The sequence below is a fragment of the Micropterus salmoides genome, unplaced genomic scaffold (assembly GCF_014851395.1).
Source record: "Micropterus salmoides isolate LMB-PRFRI ecotype aquatic unplaced genomic scaffold, ASM1485139v1 Ms_hic_scaffold_19, whole genome shotgun sequence".
Lineage (NCBI taxonomy): Eukaryota > Metazoa > Chordata > Actinopteri > Centrarchiformes > Centrarchidae > Micropterus > Micropterus salmoides.
In genome coordinates, this window is record NW_024041039.1 from 2,382,024 (window position 1) to 2,388,757 (window position 6,734).

Genomic DNA, 6,734 nt, shown 5'->3' on the forward strand with positions numbered 1-6,734 from the left:
GATTTCTCTCCAAGTGTGGCATCTTTTTGGAGTGATTGACAATCACAAGGACTTGTTGTTGCTGCTTGGCTGACCAGAAACCACTTCACACAAGTTCCAGTGGGGCACTGTTCTTGGTAAAATGAACATGAATTTAAGGGTGACTCTTTTCTTCTTCTATTAAATGAAATGTGCTGGAGCTTCAAAGCCGATACAGAAGAGAAACTGAATAGTCTGCACCAGGTCCACTGTTAGGAATTAATGGACAGGCGGACAAACATTTTCCATATTGGGCCCCTCATTGACACCCACTTCGACACCACCACCACCACCCACCCTTAGCTCTAATACTGCCATGAATAATTTCAAAGAAGCTCTTGGCCATTATGCAGGTTTCTCCTTGTGGGTCTTATTAAACTTAATCAATATAAATGGAGACACAATTCAGCTGGCAGGTGACAATTCATAATAAAGTACATATATTGCAGTGATGCTCTCAGACATTCTGTGTTGCTTTCAGATATGTAATATCATCCCTTCTGAGTCAGCACACATGCAGGCACGGTTTAGTCTTCCCTCTTGTTTGTGTCTGTCTGTAGAATTAACCTCTTTCAATGTGCATGTGGCCACTTTTCACCTCAATGATAAATTTATTCTTTTTATTCAGTTAGAAACTCCTGGACTTTAATAGCTCCTGTGGTTTCTGGCATGTCTGGGAAAAAGTTATACGTCATAATTTAATGGGAATTCATAATATGATGTCTGCCTGCCCTGTACTCTGCTGTGCATTACTTTAGTGCTCTGCTGGTAGTGTGCCCTAATCTGACATACAACTCTGCTTGGGTCTAGAGCTGCAACTAACGACTATAGAGAGTTGATTGATAGTCGATTACTGTGCTGAATATTCACACAATAAATCACAATGTTTCGAAATGCCTATAAATTTAGCTTGAGGTTGGTTAGGCATGTGTAATTAACAATAAAGACAATTATATGAATACATCTTTTAATGAACGTTTCTGTGTGATCCACTGAAATGAGGTCCTGTCATGGACCAAATAGGTATTTACAGTAAGAAATAACTGTGTGTGCAACAGTGTGCATTTTAACGATCTTAGTGCATGAAGTGAAGCATATGGTGCAGTCACTGGTGTGGTGTGGAGAAGGTAGGTCGGAGGACCCAAATGCAGGACACACAGCTGGCAGGTATAGTTCAAAGATTTATTTGACAACAAAAGGTGAGCGCACTTACAGGCAGAGTGGCTGATAAACAGAGTCCAAAATAAGGTTATCCAAACAGAAAGCCACAATACTGGCAGACCAGGTTTCAGGCAGATATCCAAAAAACAGACAGAGCTTCTTCACACAACAAAACACAACAGAACACTGGAATGACCGGACAAGGACTAAACAGAAACACCAGGTAAATACACACACACACACACACACACACACACACACACACACACACACACACACAGACTAACGAGCAGGGCGGGAACAACACAGGTGAGGGACATGAGGCTAACGAGGCAGACAGAGATGGCAAAGGGGAAAACAGAGAGACTGACGTGCAGAGGGATTACTGGGATAACAGACACAACACAAGTTACTGAACACTAAACAAAGGCCATAACACAAGATGTAACAGATCAGAAATAACAAACTAACTAACTGAGACGCAAGCAGACAGATCACAACAAAACTAACACCAACAGGGAAAACAGACTGACGCTGGGATAAGACAGAACTCACACACAGACCCGGAGAAAACACTAAGACATGAACTGAGACACAGAACGAGGAGCTAAGACAGAGTTAAACCTAAGATACAAGACAGATATTAAGTAAACTAAAAGATGCGGATGAACAAAAAGATAAACAAGGCTACACGGAGGCTAAAGCAGAAAGATAAAAATCATAATGAACTAAAGAAGAAGAAGTGAAATGAAGAAGTCCTTTGGATGAGGGACGAAACGTCTTCCAGTATCTTCAAACAAGTCCAGTTGCCCTTGATTTTAACCTTCGTTGGATAACTATGACCTGGATGACTGAGAATCTTCATAGACATAATGAACTAAAGAGATCATAACCGCACAACCAGACAGTACCGGACCGACCAGCACAAACACACAGAGTAAACTAGACACAAGACATGACTGAACCCCAAAACACAGACTAACTATATAACAGATACTGGACACAGGTCAAAGACAGGACTGAAACCCAGACACAGAGAAACCAAAATCAAAACACCGAGAAGGCATGGCCAAAATAATATAACACAGACAAGCTCAGGACAGGATCATGACAGGCGCAGTTGCGTTTGGAAGGTGTCCATGTCCAATGTTGGTAGTTTAAATACAAAAATAATGGTCAGTGTGTTAGGCACATGGTCCAAAAGGGTTGTACTTACTTACTTGTAGTCATGGGTGTGTTAAACGCAACATGCAAAAAAAATTGCACTTGTACCATAGTGCACTGCTATTATAATGACGCATGAAGAGCACGTCTTTAAAACCATCGATTGATTGATTGAATTGCAGACTCACAGCAGAGAGGAGGATACGGACACAAGTGTGGCCGTGATTTAAAACCCGTCTCTGATCATGAAGCCTAGTGTTCCTGTGCAGCTCCGTGGTTTAGCAGTGAATGTCTGAACTGATAACAGTGAACATACTGACAGACGCTGTCTCCTCTATGAAACGTCTGGATCCTCAGTGCGCTGCATTATTATTAACAGTGACGAACCGGTCGTGGGTCACATCTCTCCCCTACAGTGGTTTCTTTATTTTGTGTTTTGTTGCTGTATGAATGTTTACTTTAACAATGTGCTTTCGTGATTAGAGAGGCTGCTTTCAGAACGTTTAAACGTTTTAATGTGCTCAATAAACTCAACAAATATCGTGGGGCATTTAAGTATGCAAGAGAAAAAAACTGTAGTTATAAATGTGACATGACAGGAAAAAGGAAACTCTCCAGAGAAACAGATTTCAACTGTTAGCTTCAGAGATAACTTAGATGCTCCGCTGGAGCTCAGAATTGATCAGGATGGCTGCTTTACTCTGAACAGTTTCACTGTATAAACGTGGACTGTGTGTGAAACCTTTTGGATGTGTAGATGAACATGTATTAACCTTAGATCATGACCTATCCTCTGTCGGCTTGTCAGGAGATTTTAATCAACTAGAAAGACATTTCTGGTGCTGGACGAAGGAGTGGCGTTCTGCTTTGTCCTGCCAGTCCAGCATTTATTTAACAGAAAATTGACTCAATTGCACTTTTATTTTACTTTACAAAAGGTAATAACAATGCTGTACAGATCATAATAATCATCTTCTTTTGAACAAGCTCTTTATTAACAGCAACAAGCAGCGACTCACTTTACTGCAGAACACCCGACACCCAGACCAGAAATCTGTATTTTGACAGACAGATGTAAAAGATTGTCAGATTGAATCATTCATTCCCTTTGTAAGTGGAGACAACCTTCACCCCCTGCTCTGAGTCAGCCTTTACTGTAAATCCCCACCCCCTTCTCTGATAGAGAGCACGAGGAAGGTTTTGCTCACTGATATCTGGTCCGGCCCACGGACTCTATGGGTGGAGTCACCTTAATATAAAGGAGCAGGTCTCTGTGTTTACAGACAGACTTGGAGGAGACACAAGCGAGCTGCTGACCTGAAACATTCACAGGAACAGGGGTGTGAGTCTGACTTTTTACTCGTTTGAAAACTTTTCATATTAAATGAAGGTTTGAGTTCAACAACAACAGAGTGACGAAGGAATGTGAGGTTGTTTAACTTTCCGGGGCCCCTAAGTAAGAGGAGCCCTGATATCTTTACTTAACAGTAAAATGCAGTTTGACGCCATGTTTCCTCGTGGGCTTTGAGTCGTCCTTCATTGTAAAAACAAAAATTAAAGTCAGAACTGAAGTTGTGCCAACAAACCAAGCCGGTCTCTTTACTTTAAGAAAACGTTTGTTAACTTCTTGTCATCAGTTTAGGAACGCAGGAAAGTTTCAGGTCTGTTTTCTGTCAGCTGCAGGTTTGAGAGGAGGAGAAGGAAAAGAGGAGCAGAGAGGAGGTATATAGTTAAACTGATGACTCTTCACTGTGGTCAGTTAGTAACTATAACAACTCCCACTGATATCTGCAGCTTATCTGGTTTCACACAAACTGTGTTCTTGAATCATCCAAATGTCCAGATGAAACATGGCTGCCTCACAAAGTGCCATTCAGTTTAGATCTCCATATAGCAGAGCAGTAACATCCTCCATCGGCTCCACGAGGCCATCTAGTGGACTGATGCTAGAAGTGGATCAGCTGATGGCAGCTTACTGCTCTCATTCTACCTGACCAATGAGAACAAGTAGCATCTTCTCTGTCCAGCAACAAAGCACTATTGATCCATGTATTGATTAGTTTGAAGTGTAGAGTTGTTTTTGCACGTGTAGGGCGCCCGGTTAGACTTTCAAAGAGTACTAGTGCTTAACGTTGGGAAACTTTGCAGTTTGGTTATGATGCTACAGGGCTTCCCCCAGTCCGCTGAACTCTCTCTCTGAAGCATTAAAAACTGACTCCAAGGGGTCTGGACCATGAATGGGTTGGCGAGGACGTTGGTTGATTTCTGACATTGTTCTAATACAGACAGTAAATGTTGTCTTGTTTTTCCTTTTCACCAAGAGTCAAAGCAGCAGGAGTTCCTGTTATGAGTGAGTTAGTTGTTGTATCATAAAGTCATTCAGATATTTGTCTTTTTTATCTTTCAGGAAACCACAGGTTGGACACGAAAATCACCACTTAATTGCTGAAAAACACGTTAAAAATGGGGAACGTACCGTCAGAAAGTAACATGGGCGAAAACCTGAGATGCTGCAAGTGTGATATAGTCCTGCCTCCGTGCAAATCCTTCGATGATTTCCACAAAAGTACTGTTCATGGTATATACTACAGACCGGTTGGCGCTGATAATATGTACGAGTGTGCATCCTGCTTTAATAAGCCAATCAGGGATCAAGAGGAGGAGAGAGGAGGAGACCGGGTTACCAGCAGAATGTAATATGGGTGACCGCCTGAGATGCTGCAAGTGTGATAAAGTCCTGCCTCCGTGCAAATCCTTCAGTGATTTATATGTAACTACTCTTAATGAGCAGCGAGTGTATGTGTTCAATGGAGGTGAATACTACAGACCATATGAAGTCTTTATGCACGAGTGTGCAAAATGCTTTGAGAGTAAATGAGCTGAGAGGAGGAGAAGAGAAGAGGAGAGAGAGAGGACGAGAGGAGAAGAGATGGAGAGGAGGTTTGGTTTCCTTTACTGAACAGAATTAAAGTCACTGTGACATCATCACATCAAAATAAAGAAAGCTGTTGCTTAGCTGACCTTTTAAATCTGTGCTCTCATCCAGAGCAACTGATAAAGTGTTGATTTTCATAGAATATCATCATGTAAGATCACATATATCAGATGACTTGTGAGCAGTTTTCTTTTTCTTTATCTTTATTTAATCTTTTTATTTTCCTCTTCTTGTGCTCGCCATTTCTTCCTCAGTATATTTTGTCGTGTCATTATTTTCTCATAGTGTGCCGATTGTTTTAGCCTCAACAACTACAAAAACATAATCAACCATATGTATCATATGTACAACCATATGTATATATATATATTATTAATGGAGCAAGCTAGCGACTCACTAATGTAGACGTAGAGTTGTGTGTAACTTGTGTTACAAATTATATCCCAATATGTTTTGGAAACCAGATATACACAGTTAAAGTTAGGATACTGTTGTCTCATATATATCTGTTGTTATATTGGCATGTTATGAATACCCTGTATATTCTTATATTCCTTACTACATTGAAAAGCTTAGGTGCCTGTGGTTGCTGTGGTTGCAGGAGCATGGGCCTACAATCCCTCTTTCCCCTTCAGCCAGTCTGAGGTTAGTGGGGGGGACAGAGTTTAGCAGAAAAAGAAAGTATTGATGGCTCGACAAAACGATTGAAGTGGATGAATGATGGTTTGGACGGTGATAAAAAAGGTCCAGCAAATGAAGAGGAGAAAAGTTGAGGACAGAAGAATGGTCTAAGGAAGGAGAGTAAACAGGGAGATCCGGCAATAAGCAAGCATCAAAATGTTAAAAAGAAACACATAAATAATTGGTTCAAAAGACGCGATTGCATTAAAAAATATAGGCAACAGAGCTGCGTGGGGAGGGGCGACACAGCAACCTGCAGTTTTTAGTTGCATAATTTTGGTCTGTTTGGTGGAAACTCATTGTCTTTATCTTGGAAAAGAATAAATGACTTTTGGCAGCAACAAACTCAGACTTATTTTTGGACTTCATTACTTTATGTATATTTTACTGAAGAATTAAAGTGTTGAAAAAGAGTTGAGATTTTTCCACCACCCAAAGCTTTTTACTTTTTTAAGAAGAAGATATCTTATTAGTCCCACAATGGGAAACTCAATCTTTTCACTCTGTTGTTCATTCTCATTATTTTACACACAGATATGAAATATATACTTGCACAAACCTATAGGAACAACACATGGAGAGATGTCAGAGCGAGGGGTTGCCATTTGCTGTGGCGCCCCGAGTGGTTGCTCAAACTGGCACCTCCAGCTACCAGTCAACACTCCCTATCTTTTGGTCCGAGCTGGACTCGAGCCGGCGACCCTCCTGTTTCCAACCAAGTCCTTACGTACTGAGCCACTGCTTCCCCCCAACCCAACACAAACACCTTTGATAT

At 41.2% G+C, this 6,734-nt stretch overlaps 1 long non-coding RNA gene across 1 annotated transcript; it reads left to right on the forward strand.

Annotated features, from left to right (window-relative positions):
* Window positions 1–1,327: 1,327 nt before the first annotated feature.
* Window positions 1,328–6,308, forward strand: LOC119910828. Its single transcript, XR_005445703.1, has 3 exons — window positions 1,328–1,402; window positions 3,527–3,685; window positions 4,751–6,308. It is a non-coding gene; the product is annotated as an uncharacterized LOC119910828 (long non-coding RNA).
* Window positions 6,309–6,734: the final 426 nt, after the last annotated feature.